Source organism: Taudactylus pleione, unplaced genomic scaffold, assembly GCF_031769625.1.
Source record: "Taudactylus pleione unplaced genomic scaffold, aTauple2 ptg000451l, whole genome shotgun sequence".
Taxonomy (NCBI): domain Eukaryota; kingdom Metazoa; phylum Chordata; class Amphibia; order Anura; family Myobatrachidae; genus Taudactylus; species Taudactylus pleione.
In genome coordinates this window covers 3475476-3491242 of record NW_028284853.1, presented here as the reverse complement: position 1 = coordinate 3491242, position 15767 = coordinate 3475476, and positions in this window count along the sequence as shown.

Here is a 15767-nt window from a genome sequence, read left to right as displayed (position 1 = left end):
AGGCGTGACAGGAGGAAAGGGGGACGAACGGAGAGGAGAAAAAGGAGAGGAACAGAGGGAGAGGAGAGGAAGGGAAGACAAACAGGTGGACTGGAGGATAGTGGGACAAATAAGGAGATGGGAGGAAAGGGGAAGAGCAGAGAGACATATATAAATCTAAATATACATATGCATACAGAGAGGGAGAGAGAAAGCTGTGTTTAACACTGTAAGTAAGAACATCCTTAAATAAGTTAAACTTTCCCAGACTTACCCAGACCCGTGGGGTTCCAACATCAGAGGGGAGATAGAGTTGGATGCTAATTGCAACCAACGCACAGGGGGGTTTGCTCATCGGAGGATGGCTACACTGGGCTGGGGGGGGGGACGACGACACTGCAACGGAGGAGGCTGTCCAGCACTCAATGTGACTGCAGGGGCTGTAGGAGTGGGCTGACAAGTTCAGCGCATGCTGCAGGGAGGACGGCCTGGCTACAATGCAGGGGGGGCTGCAATGGAGAAGGCTGACTACAGCAGCGCAGGGTGCGGAGAAGGGGGGTTTGGTTGGAGTGGGCTGATTAGATCGGTTCATCCTGCGGGAGGAGGGGTCTGCCTAAACTCACTGCGGGCAGGGGGAGGGGGTTTGGGAGGAGGAGACTGTCTCTGGCTGAACTCACTGACTGTCGGGTTGATTGGAGGTGAGGAGCAGGAAGTGGACTGGAGCCGCGCTGCAGTGATGACAGTGGTTCTCCGGGCCCTGGCTACAACTCTGCCTCTGAGTCTTTCTCCCGCCGCATAGTAGAGGCAAGGCACAGCCTGTGCTGCTGCTATACTGCCGCTGTGTGTCATCTTCCCGCCGATGTCAGCAGGAGCAGTTCTATCATAGCGCAGAAGGTGATCTCCAGACTTCGGGAGGGCTGGGCCACGGGCCCCATAGAACCCGACGGGCCCTAGGCGGGCGCCTAGGTTTGCTAATGGTAAATCCGGCCCTGCCCCAGTTGCTCATGAACAATATTGTGCACAGCACCCACTGAGATGTTCAGTTCGTCAGCAATATCACTAACTCGAATGCATCTGTCCTCCTGAATCAGACCTTCACTACGGTACAAATTGTCATCTGTGGTGGACGAGCTTGGCCAGACGAATAGATGCTAATCTTGAACGTCTGTTGTGCCGTTATCAAAGGCCATGCACCAAACCCAAACCTGTTTCCGTGACATGCCGTTATCACCATACACCTTGGCAAGTTGGCGATGAATTTCAGCTGCTGATGTGCACTTTAGACAAAGAAATCTGATCACACTACGCACCTCAATGTGTGACCATGTTCTCGCTAGCCCCGCCATCTTACAGCTGATGTTGGGACAGTGTGACTGATCTGAGGCACTTGCTGATGGCCGTGAGGGGAAGCAGTGGTCTACCTGCTCTGGCCTGGTGGGAAATTAGAATGTAATAAAGAACGTTACACACGTGAGAGGTCTTGTTACCAGCTAAGATCCCTATTCTGCGTCTGGCTACCTTACCAACTAACATCGCTATTCAGCGACCAAATCACTGAAGCAGTATTCTTCTCCATTTAGCGTCTAGTTCCCCAGTACAGCTACCCATGGTGGTACTCCGTCTGGAACTCCAGAGTTGTTCCCATCTCTATCGGCATCTTCCTCAGCCTGCTGATTCTCCTAGTTGTTCCTCCAGTACATTTGTGGTCTTGTCCTTGTCTTCTTGCTACTCCCAGATACCTACTCCGGGGGCCGCGACCTCTTGGTGCAGCAAAACCCATATCCCGCTTGGAGGGGTCACTGGTGAACACCATCAAGTGGATTAGACTCTGCGCCTTGGAGTAGGTCTCGCCAACATCTGCGAGTAGCCTCTGAGGAAGACTTATATTCTGATACCCCGTCTCCTACCTCCAACGCACCCTAGCCCCCGGCTACTGAACCCTTAACTGAGGACAAACTATACCAGGGCCTGACAGATTGCATGTAACCACCTTGGAGTTGTGGGCGTGTACATAATTCGACGTGTGATTGTGAGTCATGCGTACGGGTAAGGGAAGCCTGTGTCAGAGATACTGTATGTCTTGCGTCTGGCATGGGATGGTACACTTGCAGATACTAATAATGCCAGTTGTAGCGGCCCCAGAATTCATAGCACCATAGTTTTTAGTTTTTTCTAATACATTTATTTTGTAAACACAGTCATGAATCACTGTTTGTAGTCCTATTATTCACCTCGCTGTTTATATGTTTAGTGTCCTTAAGATGTTGCCGCTGTTGAATCACTTGATTAACTTGAGTTGAGACTCAGATAATAATCTGGGAGCTGCGCGCCAAGTCAAACCTGTTCTACCAGTGTTTCCATGCACTATCCCAGATATTGCTGCATGCTATAATAGTGTACAGTCAGAGTAATGCAAAATGAACACGAACAGGTCCATTCATCATCACTTTATTTCTACAGCAGGTCAAAATTTACCTTTCGGATCCCTCCGCCCTTGTCTGGCTCCTTCCATCGGACGCCGGGGCTTTTTTGTGCCTTCGTGATGCCCAGTTCACGCAGGCGCACTAGCACTGCCGAGTCATACTCAGCAATGCTAAGTGAGAGATTTAATAAAGCTTGGAGAGAGATAAGATTGTGAGAGATAAAGCACCAACCAAACAGCTCCTTACTGTCACTTTACAGGCTATGTTTGAAAAATGACAGTTAGGAGCTGATTGGTTGGCGCTTTATCTCTCACAATTCTATCTCTCTCCAAATTTTATTAAATCTCCCCCTATGTTTCACTGCTATGAAAGTAGCTGTTTTTCGGATCAACTGTCTTCAAAACCGGAGCACTGTTGAATTGCTCCGGTGAATGTAACTTGTCAACGCCAGACATATGGTTTTTTTGCTTTCTTTAGCCTAAATCTAACCCTTACCCTAAAAATCTACAAAAAAACATATATTGACATTCTGGTGTCGACGTGTTAAATTTTGACTTTCTGAACGTGTCTAAATTTTAATCATGTCGACCTAATTGTATGTTGACATATTATTTGTTGACCTAATGTCCATGTTGACATTCTGACTGTCGGCATTCAAAACCTGTCAACATCCTAACTATCGACTGTCTGAATGTCGACTACTTGTCCAGATACCTTTAATCTGCCTCTTTTCAGCCATTTTGACACTAGATGTAGGACCTCATTCAGAGGCGGTCGTTAGATGCATCCTGAACAGCTGCCTCCTTGTCGACCGTTAAGCCGTGGGTTACCACCCACAACTTAACGACCGACCAGGTTGATGGTCGCGATGGTGGTTTGGGCACTCGTAAGCCCCAGGGAGTTTTCTGCTCTAAAAGAGCAGGAAGCTACCCACTGACATCACTGACATCACGTTGCGCGTGCGAAGGACTAACCATCGAGTCGGTTACGAGTGCATTGGCGCTCTTGACCGACTTTGAATCAGGTCCATAGTCCTGAGAGGCTAACATTACAATACAATATCCGGTCACCTTTCTGATACGTTGTTACATCACATATATACATTATACTAGTACTAACATGACCGCCAAGGGGAATTTCGGGCCCCAGTACTACTCTACTCTACCTTACCGCAGCTGTAATCAGTTCTGCGCATGCGTCTCTTCTATTCATGGAAGCAGCACATGTGCAGCACTGATTGCAGCTGCGCTAATTGAATATAATATATATTTTTTTCTTTTTTTTTTTCTTTCAAAATACCAGCATAACGCCATCGCCAGATAGCATTATTGTCACAGGACTCCCTCTCTGTATTTTTTCACAATTTCTTTTAGTGAAACTGAAACAGATCGCATTTCCCATTACAAGTATGGGAAATGCGATCTGCTTACTCAAAGAATGCAAATTTAAAGGTTTGGAGTAGTTTATTTTTTGCGAAAACTGCTCCAAAAGCCCTTCAATACATTTAAGTGATACTAAAATAATATGAAAAGGGTGTGAAAACACCGGTTTAAACATTATTTTAGTAAAAAAAATATTGATAAATATGCCCTTAATGATCTAACATGCAGATCTGGGAAACTACATAATAACTTTTAGCGTACTGTCTGCCTTTTTCTGTAATGCTAATAAACTCCATTTCCAGGCCAGATGCTGCTACAAAAATATAGAGTAAAACAAATATAATATCATCCAAAAAAAAAAAAATCACATTGCAGGTTTTTTTTTTCAAACATAAGAATCTTGATAGACAAGCGTTCCTCCACACAAATACAACAAATAGGGGCCTATGCCCTGCACACAAATATTATATATCTTTGTAGCCAGAAGTACCTTTAATAAAATACATATATGCACATTTGACTTTGCCTGAATGCATAAACTACATACTTAATTCATGGGCTCTGTGCCATTGATGCAACCCGCCAAATTGACAACGAAACAATAAGTTAAAACAGGTTCTTCAAATCACCACAGTTCATAAGAGAACCTATTCAAGTTGTTCAAATCCGATAGGACTAGCTAGGTCAGGCCAGGGTAGGGAAAAAATATGGCTATTGTTAAACAATTATTAGCTCTCTCCTGTTTGAAGCCTGTGTCTCTGAAGTCTGAACACATAGGTGCTATATATAAAGATGGTTAGTACAAAGACAAAATGAAAGAGTAACAGTCGAACAGGTTCACCCAGCACACTTCAAATATTAATATATGAAATGGTACCGACGCCCTTGCAGCTAGCTCTTCTTCTGATTAGATCTGACAGTACAGAGAATGTGAAAAGTACTGAAGTCGTCACTAGCTTTGTACTGAAAAGTGGTTCTAGGTTGTATGGGGCATATTTATCAATCTTTTGTCTACTAAAATAAAGTGAAAAAGGGTGTTTTTCGACCCTTTTCACATTAATTTAGTTTCACGTAACTTTATCCCAGAGCTTTTGGAGAAGATTTTGTAAAAATCTCCTCCATGCCCTAAAATTCGCATTAACTCCGCATGCTGATCACATTTCCCAGATGGGAAATGCGATCAGCCTCGATTTAACAAACTTCAATTGTTAAATAATTTCTGACAAAACACTTCTAAAATAACGCCATCTTCAAAGATGGCGTCATTAGAGCTTTGGGGCCTGATTCAGCAAGGAACGCAGATGCTTATAAGCATGCTATCGGCCGATTGTTGAGTACTGCATCGCAGTGCGCAACCGCGAACTAGTCATTGCGATCGGGACTGCAATCACAGTGGCAACGCAGACCCATCGCAGGGTGATTGGCAGGAAGTGCCGTTTGAGGGTGGCGATGGGGGGTGGTCGGGCGAACGGAGGCGTGCCAGAGCATTTCAACGGCGTTGCAGGGGCGTGCATAAATTATCCACTGCGATACCATACGCAGCCCGAAGTCTCATAGCGTGCGCTTACCTTATAAAGGTCTAACATGCCCTAACTGTGCATGAGGCTGCAATGGTACTTGATTGTACCGATGTTTTCGCAGTCTTGCTAAACATTGCGGATGTGCGTGTAGGTGAAGTGGGCGTCCTTATGCAGTGCTGCTGCAGCATTACCATCACTATGGATTAGAATACATTCGTAGTGAAACTGCGTGCGTACGCTATACTGCGTTCCGTAGTGAATCAGGCCCTTGGTCCGCTTCCCTGTACTCCTGCTTTGCCCTTCCTGATATTTGACAGGCAGAGCCTGGAGCTGGCGTCTGTGATCAGCCTGTGGCAGATGCATGCAGAAAGAAAATAACTGGTTATAATAGAACACAGAGCTCTCTGATCGGTGATCGGTGGGCTGCTGTAACCCAATCAGCTGAACTATGTGATCATCTGAAATGCACTGAAAGTCTCGGCTGTCACCTCAGCTGATCACACAGATCAGGTGATCGGGTTACAGAAGCAGCTCACCGATTAGAGATTCCTGGATGCATGTACGTTTTTTTTCTATTTATTTTCTATTATAAACATTTACTTTCTTTATGCATGCAGCCTTTGACCTATCAGACACAACCTGCTGGCTCCGCCTCCACACTCTGCACCGCCCTACTGGGTATGTGCAGCGCGTCCCCTGGGAAGTGAAGGCTTTCATTATTGCGATAGCCTGATGCGGGCACATCTCCGGGACAGGGCTTTCTCGCAAGCTCTGTCCCAACACCTTTATTATGATACATCCCTGTGATAATATTGAATATTGCAATGCAATATTAATCTATATTATTGGCTCACAATCGCATGTAAAATACTAATTGTGATAAATATGCCCCTAGGTGATTTCAAAATGTCAGGTCAGAATAGAGAGGGTGTAACAGCCGTATAGACAATGGCAGAGACAATAGTTTGTGGTCTATCTGGTATGGAACCTGAAACCTATACTGGAACCGTCTTCGGAACTGGGCTTGTTGCACTAGCTTATTCTTTATAATGACCAAGATGTATGTTTGTTTGGAGTTTAAGTGGATCTAGAGGTCTATGCAAACAATTCATCCACAGCCATCATTTCCAGCTCAGGCACAGTCAATTATACTCTAGCTTGGCAGGAACAGTTGAAGGCCCATAGCCAGTGACGTGCAGTGAAGCCAATGGCAGGGGAGGCAACATGAAGATGGGTTTGAGTGCTGGGAGCCTGTCTCACCCCTAACTCACTGTAACTCTCCCCTCACTAAACTACACTTCAGTGTTCATTGATTTTCCTTCCAGCATCACTGTGTCTTCTCTTGCTTTTGCTGACTGAGCTCTGATCTCTAAACACTGCAGTGCACTTCCTGGTCACATGACACATCCAAGGTGTCCATCAGTGCTCGCCCCCCCAAACTCAGACGCATGCCTCTATTAGCTCTCTTTCTGTGCAACTTACTGCCCATGGTATGGACTTTCCCCCAGCTCTTACTTGGTCCTCAGGATCATAAAACAGTGCATGTTTTTCAGGTCTTATAACAGAAACACAAGTGAAATAATTAGCTCCACCTGTGGATCTTTAAAATGTGTCAGTGAGTAATGAATACATCTGTGCACCTGCTAGGTGACCTGGAAAATGTGAACTGTGTGGGGTGCTGAGGACCAAGTTTGAGAACCACTGCAATAAACAAAGAAGATATTTATAAGTTATAAATATCTTCTTTATATTATTCTAATCATTTTTATATCAAATATCAGGACTATGAGAGGGGAGGCTCTGCCTACCCTGACTGCACATCCCTGCCCATAGCAAAGGTTAATAATCTTCTGTAACACGGGTAGCACAGATTACCTTACACAAAGTGGCACCAGTAGTAGAACTACCACCATTGCAGTGTCTACAGGGCCTGAAGTGAAAGGGGGCCCAGCAATGCAGGAGGCATAGTTGGGCTTCATCAAGATTTTGCTATGGTCCCAGGTGATGAGATCTGCCCATAAGTGGCACAATTCTTGTTCTTCTGCGTGCTTTTAAGGAGGCACTGAGGAAATCCCTAACTGCTCTTCTATCACCTTGCATGGGCCCGTGTCGAACATGCGTGCTATGCAGAGTATAGCCCCATTACAATAGCAGCCACGGTTGCCAAGGTACAATAGCTCTCGGGGTTGCCATGTGTGGTGGTGACTTAAACTGACAGCCTCAAACCTTGAACTGCACATCTATGCCATCCCTAGTGTCAGGCAGCTAAAATGTCCAGACATTACTAGTAGAATAGTGCACCAGCAATCAGCTTTGAGATCTGTATACCATGTAATCATGTTTAGAATAAATGAAAAGTATACAGAGTACTTAATATTAAACATATCAGTGATAATACTCTCATCTGTTCCTCTCCACACTGTCTATTAAAATTGGGAGGTGACACTTCTGTCAAAGATAAATGACCTCTTACACCCATTTCTCCTTCCCTGGTAATACTAACACAAGTGAAGGGGGCTCAGATTTCATGGCATGAGTATGTGTGGTTCGGAATTGCTATTAATTACAGCTGGACCTAAGCTTGGCGGATGAAATACCGATGCCGAAAGGCCAGCACATGAAGCTCTCAACTGAGGTAAGACCCCAAGCCCTCCCCCCCTTATCCCTAACCCTCCCTTAGGGGTGCCTAACTCTAACCTACCCCCTAGTGCCTAACCCCAACCTCCCCCCAGGGGTGCCTAAATCTAACCCCTCCCTCCCCGCACCCTAAACCTAACCCTCCCGGGGGGGTGCATAAACCTACCCTCCCGCTGGTGGTGCCTGACGCTAACCCCTCCTTCCCCTAGCCTAACCATAACTCTCCCGGGGGAGAGCCTAACCCTAAGTCCCCCCAAAAGTCCCTAAACCTAACCCGCCCCCTGTGGCTATCAGCACCCGATGCCCAACTTACCTATGTTCAGTATGCCGGGCGTCGGGATTTTGGCGTGGGGCATATGGCAGGCTTCGGTATTTAGAAAACTATCATTAGTACTATGCCGGGATTTCACTGTCGGGAAACCGGCAGTCGCCATTTCGACCGCCGGCTTCCTGACTACATCCCTGTGGTTCATAACGACTAATTTAGTGTATTCACAGACAAGGGTAGTATCCACACCCGGTGATTCGTTTACTTCATGTTAGAAGATCTTCTACTGCGAGATCTCTCGCAGTTAACCAAAGCTGCAGCTTGTCAGTAAGGCTGTCGCTTGGGGGAACTACAAGAGATCTCGTAGTAACAGAGGTGGGGTGACAGTGGGTGGGGCCAGCCAGCGTTCCCAATAATGTCGCCCATGTTTTCTGGAAGTACCGAGGCCAGGGTCTGCGTCTTCTGACTCAGCAGTGGATTTCCTGGACTCAGCAGTAGTTTTGAGGCGACCATTTGAGTAACCTGAGATTAACTCAGATGGCCGATGGTCTCGCAAGGGATCCGATGGCTGCGTTCTTGGATGCAGCTGTGGATCACACAAGCATGCAAGAGGCTTCTATTTACACCAGACGCCTCCTGCATTAGCATTAAGGATGGCCATCGGTGGGTTAACCATCGATGGTGCCATTGGAGGTTGACCTTAGTGGTATCAAAAATTGGCTGAGGACCATAGATTGTTTCATCCACTGATGGTCATCCCTGCTTTATTACTTGCCGGGTAGCGGCGGCGGGCTTTATGGGCTCAGTGTCCCGGCACATGAAAAGAAAAACATCGCGTGGCTCTGTGCCACCATTGGATCTCCACCATCGATGATGAAACCATTGGTCAATGTGGTTAACCATCGATGGCTGTTAACTCTTGATTAGCAATGGACATTCCTAATTAGTATATGTTAGCAGCAATGCTAACTGCGCACAACTCTGAATCAGACCCAAGGTCCAGGGCAGTAATACCTATGAATATATTCCTGAATATTATCTTATCCCGCATGTTCTGCTAGATTTACCCTCGAATATAATTCACAACTGACAGAGTAAATATGTATGTAGGTTATACTGTACATCTGATGTGCTATCTTAGGCAACTCCTCTCAAGCCAGCTGCCGTACTACATGAAATGAGGATTTGTTTTTATTGAATGTATAACACTTCCCCATACACATTTGTTTTTCATGTCGTCTCCCTGCAGAGACATACAACCTATGGGAAGAATACAGAAATAGATGCATAATGTAACTTTAGTAAGAGCATTACTGCACCCTGCACACATCAAGGGGAAAATAAATCAAGGTGAATTTCTTTTCACACCTCAATCATTATTCAATTCTTTGACTCCACATGCATAACATGGACCCTGCAGCCCTTTAGATATGCCTTCCAGCTGTGAGGGACAATGCTATGGCAGGACTCCTCTATCCTCACAGTACTGTAGTATTTTCAGATGCTTTAAATAGTGACCTGTGTGACACTCTCCCAGCACGCCTGATGCAGGAGACTGCGGGGATGCTTAGCAAATAAGGAATGTATTTAAGTTCTCTTAGCTCTCGGCAAGGCATAATGTATATGCTTTGTGTCACAGAGGGCAGCTGCCCTATTTATAGATGTGGAAGTATCTCATGGCTTATAGTACAGCCATGACACTCCTTTCCTGTGGCTTGTGCTCCTTCTTCCTCTGTTTAAGTGACTCCTCTCTCTTATGTGACGGAACTTTGAAAGTCAGCGACAAATTCTCTTTAAAAACCATGTACTAGGTCTTCTGCAGTATCCAAGTGTCCATTGTTCAGGAGGGAGATTCTTCACTAAGGGGTCTAGTTACTAAGCAGTGTTAGGAGACAGAGTGAAAAGTGATAAGGTGCCAGCCAATCAGCTCCCAACTGTCATTTTTCAAACATAGCCTGTGAGATGACAGGAGCTGATTGGCTGGCACCTTATCACTTTTCACTCTGTCTCCTAACACTGCTTAGTAAATAGACCCCTAAGGGTCTTATTCAGAGGTGAACACAAATCTCGTCGCAACTGCGATCCCATAAGCAGCGGTCCTGTGACAGAAACGCCCATCCGTGATATCTCCGCTCCGCTGCTTGTGTATAAAGACGCACCATGGGCCGAATGTGGGTGAGAGTTTAGAATATGTTAGAGTTTAGCAGTATACTGTCACTTTTTATACTCGGCCAATGAAATAGAGTTCGAGAACATGAAAACTCGCCTGTTTTTCTGACTCAAAAAACTTCATCATCCAGATGTTTTCCCATTTTGAATATTAAAGTCGACCAATGTGACAGTATACTGCTAAACTCTCACATATTCTAAACTCTCACCCTATTACTTTTGGCACCATATATCCTATGGTTGCTCAGAATGTCCTTTTATTTATTTTTATTTTTACCGGAGGAGCCGAGCCGTGGGTGCGGTTTCTATGGGGCCTGCAGCACCTACGGGGCCTACCTCCCCCTGCACCCACTTTTGGTAGAATGAGTATTTTATGAGAGGTGGGACGGGGCTGATGAGTCTGACAGGGGCTGATCCCTGCTTCCTAGTCACAGGCACACTTCAGCAGGGATCATCAGCGCCGCGGGCCCTGTCAGACATATCAGCTCTGTCCTTCCAAGTGGCGTATCTATAATGGGTGCAGTGTATGCGGGGCATACAGGCCCCTGGGTCCAGGGGGGCCCCGCACCACACACCCTGCACCCATATTAGTTTAAACTTACCTGTCCGTGTTCCCGCGTTGGGTGTCAGCGCTCCTGAGCACACGGAAAATGGCAGCCGCGGCTAATGCTCCGGTGGCTAGCCAGCCGTGCCAGTCGGCTGCCGGCTACCGGGGAGAGAGGAGTGGGCCCTGCATGGGGAGTGCACACGGGCCCCCTCCTTTCCAGACGCCCCTGGTCCCTCCTCTCATTCAACTCTCCTCACCAGCAACAGTAAGGCGAGGCACTGCTATGGGGGCCCCATAACAAAATTTCTATGGCCATATAAGTACTCATGCTTCTTTAAAGGAGCATTATGGAGACTGCGCAGTAGCGCAATCCATACTTCAACATACGCATCGGATATATTGCTGATTTTGGCTATCTTTCATTCTTCATAGAGCCAGTGCAGAATCTCTCTGTACCCTCCAAACCAACTTTGCTACTTACCAGCTGCATTATTCTGTCTGACTTGAAAGATTTTTGCCCTTTGCTATTGCTTCTGACCTTTTCTCTGCCTATTTAAAATCTATGGGCCTGAATCAGCAAGGATCGCAACTGCGCTTATGCACGCAATCAGCCGATTGTTGCTTACTGCACATGCATCGCAGTGCGCGTGCGCGAACGAGCCACTGCGATCGGGTCTGCGATAGTAGTGACTAGGCAGACCCATTGCAGAGTGATTGACAGAAAGTGCCGTTTGGGGGAGGTGACGGGGAGGGGTGGTCGGCGAAACGCAGGCGTGGCAGTGTGCGGTCGACCGCCGTTGCAGGGGTGTGCATAAATTATCCACTGCGATGCCATACACAGCCCGAGTGCTCAGTGCATGCGATGAGGTTAGCAATTCCTCAGTAAGGTCAGACCTTGTGCAAGTGTGCGTGAGGCTCTGATTGTACTCGATGTTACTGATGGTTTTGCAGTCTTGCTAAGTATTACGGATGTATGTAAGGTAAAGTGGGCATCCCTATATATTGCTGCGGTGGCATAGCAATTGCAATGGATTATCATATCATCGCAGTCAGACTGCACACATAATTGTAGCCGCGATCGCACTTGCGATCAATAGTAGAATCAGGTTCTATGTCCTTTACTATCTCTAATCCTTAAACATTCCTCTGTCCACAATTTTGTCTGCTTCCTAGTCATACATGTCTACCCTCCTGGTTTTCGCAGGAGAGACACGATTTTTTCGGGTAATCCCCCGCACCCCCGGAAGGGTAGGCACTCCTGCATTCTGCCCACTTCCTAGTGAAATGAGCAGAATGGGGAGAATTCCATGGCAACAGCAGGTCCCCGAGTAGGAGGCGGGGTTTAATGGCACGATTCTCCATGAATCGCCTCATTTAGCCCGCCCCCTACTTAAATTAGGTCAATCGCGGCAATTTGCAGTGAAGGGGGCGGGGCTTAATGGACGTGACCCGGGTGGAGCCACAGGGAAGCACGTTAGGTTATTGCCGCAGCCTCTACAGCAATCACCTGACATGCTTCCCCGTGGTTCCACCCACTGCGACTACACTACGGCGGAGCGAGTGACTCTCGCCCAGCCCAGCCGGAAAATCACACTGCAGCCCTGCCTATATCTTTTGATCCTCTACTGCACATACCTCCTTGGAGATGGTAATTAACTGTGAAATGTGACTGTGCTTAAATTTTATTTACAAACTACAACAATATCACTGTAATAATTAAATGCATTTTTATTTTCTATGAAACTTTTTTTTTTCATTAAATTACCTTCAATTGTGCGGTTACTAGTCAGATTTTTTTATTCTACAATTTTATAAGCTCTTCAGGAGGTTTAATTTTTCTAAAGTAGCTCACACTTTAATTAAAGTTGGAGACCAAATTCCTAATTAGCGTTTTTGTACAAACATAGAGCCATATTCAATTCTCGGCAAAAAGTCCCGTACTTTTCGCATGCCGCACTTTTCGCCTACTTCGCGTGTGCTTTCAATTGCCTCTATATAGCGTCTTTGCATAAGTGGTGAAGAATAGCATTTAGCAGGTTTTTTTGGAGAAAATAACTAGTTCCATCAAATTTGGGGTACATGAAAATGGGCGCAAGCATGGTTAAAAATCACTAAAGTGAAGTTTTAAAAAACGCACCTTCAGCAAGCACCTGCAATCAAAAAAACACCTCCCCAATACTTGCAGACCCCCCAAAAGCTTATTTAGCTAGTTTTTAAGTTTGTACCCCAACTTTGAACTTTTTCGCCCCCTTTTTCAAAGTCATTTTTTGCGGTGTTCCTCATTTTTTGGGGGAAACTTTTTGATGCAGTCAACCTTTGGGGGTCTGTCCCACGGGTGCAGGGTGGTTTCCCCACCTTTGCACCTCAAAACCGCAATTCTGCACTTTTTTTTGACACCTATTCAAAGGCGACTCTATTTCGCCTATTACATTCCATTGCTTTTTGGCGCTGGCGAGAACTCTTTGGAATTGAATACAGAGGAAACTGTCAGACTGACGAAAAGTCGCAATCGGGTAAACTTTTTCGCAGATTCGGACTTAACGCAGCTACTTGAATATGGCCCATAGTGAGATATTTGTGACATGTTCCAATGCTCCTGATAACATAGCATCAAAATTGGATCAATATAAACTATTTGAATTTTAGAGCTCCAAATTCAGCAATTCAACAACTCAGACAATAAAACCAATATTAATACTTAATTTGAAGAGTGAAATGCGTGAGATCTCTGCTGTAGTAGTGGTATATAGATTGGACCAACCAGTATAAGTAATGCCAGCATGCCTTAAAATGTGATAAAGTCATAAAATTTATTTTTACCTGAAGGCTGATGTTGCTCCCCTCCATGGTTATATAAACACCATCGAAAGTGTTTCAGCCGCTGTTTGTAATTTCCATCTGTTACTGAAAGACCTGGTGATATCCGCTTTCAGCCCTGAAGATATTTCCTCCTGAATTTTTTACGATCATCTTTTAATTTTCTTTTCCTTCCATTTTTTCTTATTGGCTGGACCAGGTGTACGGAAAGTATGGCCGGAGGTGAGGAATAGCTACCCACATACTGCAACGATAGCAAAAGCAAAACCAAAATATTGAAAAAAGTAGAATGATGAAAATGTTTATCCTACTGTATATGAGTTCTAGGGGTAAATTTACTAAGAATCGAGATAGGTCGAGATGACCATCTCGGGTGATTTATTAATTTTTTTTCCTGCTTGCAAATTTACTAAAGGCAAAGTCGGGTGAGTTAGAGAGAGATTTCTCTCATCTCACTCGTAAAACTCGGGTGAGTTAGCAATCTCGAATCAAATCACCATCGGGCCAAATGGGAAGTACTTTTCACCTAAAACATACATCTCTCAAATTTACCAAGAATCGGGATGACAAGCTCGGGTGAGATAGGAGCAAACTCTCTGTCAAAATCACTTTTCAAACTCTCAACCCCCTGAGCTGCGAGATGGTCAGAAACATACACAAATCATTGTGATTTGTGCATGTTTATTTCTGTAAATGGTTAAAATCGGGTTAATTTACTTAAAAAAATGACGTGAGTTCCCCCCAAAAAAACTAACCAGCCTCGGGCTTGACAGCCTGTCCTGGTTCTTAATTTACAGGGAAAAAAATGTGTAGAGTTTCACTGTAAATTACGAACCAGCAACAGGCAGCAGGGACAGAGCTGGTTTTAAATATACGGAGAAAAAAAATGACGTGATATTCCCCGTATATTTAAAATCAGCCCTGGACCCTTTCTAGCGGGGGGCTGATGCCACAGCCAGGGGTGCCCTTTCACCAGGCCCCCCAGCCACAGCATGAATCCTGACCGCTAGTCAGCCCAGGCCAGGGATCCCTGGAGAGTTGGGGACCCCTCCAATAAAGGGGTCCTCCTCTCCAGGGCACCCCTGGCCTAGGCTGATAGCCTAGGGCTATCCCCACCACCCCTGGGTGGTAGGTGGTGGGTTGATTGCGTTAGTGTATTGTGTAAAAATAAAAATAATTCATATTGTCTTTACAGTGGAACTACAGGTTCCAGCAAGCTTCCCCCGCATGCTGGTACTTGGAGAACCACAAGTACCAGCATGCGGGGCATTAAGGGCCCACTGGGACCTGTAGTTCACCTGTAAAGAAATGTGTAAAAAAACACAACACACACCATGAGAATAAAGTTCTATTACATACATACACATACATACTTAATTAATGCCAGATGTTCCCGTTCCCTTGTCAATGTAAAGTATCCCAACGAATTACCTGTTAAAAAAGTTCCAATACTCACCTTTATGTTTCCCGATGTTCTCCGCAGAAATCCAGAGGCCGGCTACTCTGTATCAACATGCATCAGCATGTTGATACAGTAACAATAATGATAAGTCAGGGCTTGAACTCTCATTATTGCCGGGATGTCAGCCTATCAGTGGCGGCTAAAATTAGCAGCCGCTCATTGGCTGGGACCCACGTGGAGGAGCCGCTCATTGGCACATGGGTCCCAGCCAATGAGCGGCCGCTAATGGAAGCCGCCGCTGATTGGCTGGCGGCTGGGACACTAAAGTCATTCGCGATACTGTAACACCATGTGGATACATGTTGTTACAGAGTGTCTGGCCACCTAAAAGGATTACTGCGGAGAACATCGAGGGACAAAAGGGTGAGTAGTGGCTTTTTTTTCAGGTATTTCGAACGCATACTTTACGTTGAGAAGTGGACGTGAACATCTGGCAGCAGGTAAGTATGTGTGTGTATGTATGTATGTATGTAATAAAACTTTATTCTCACGGTGTGTGCTGTGTTTATTTACACATTTCTTCACAGGTGAACTTCACATACCAGTGGGCCCTTAATGCCCCG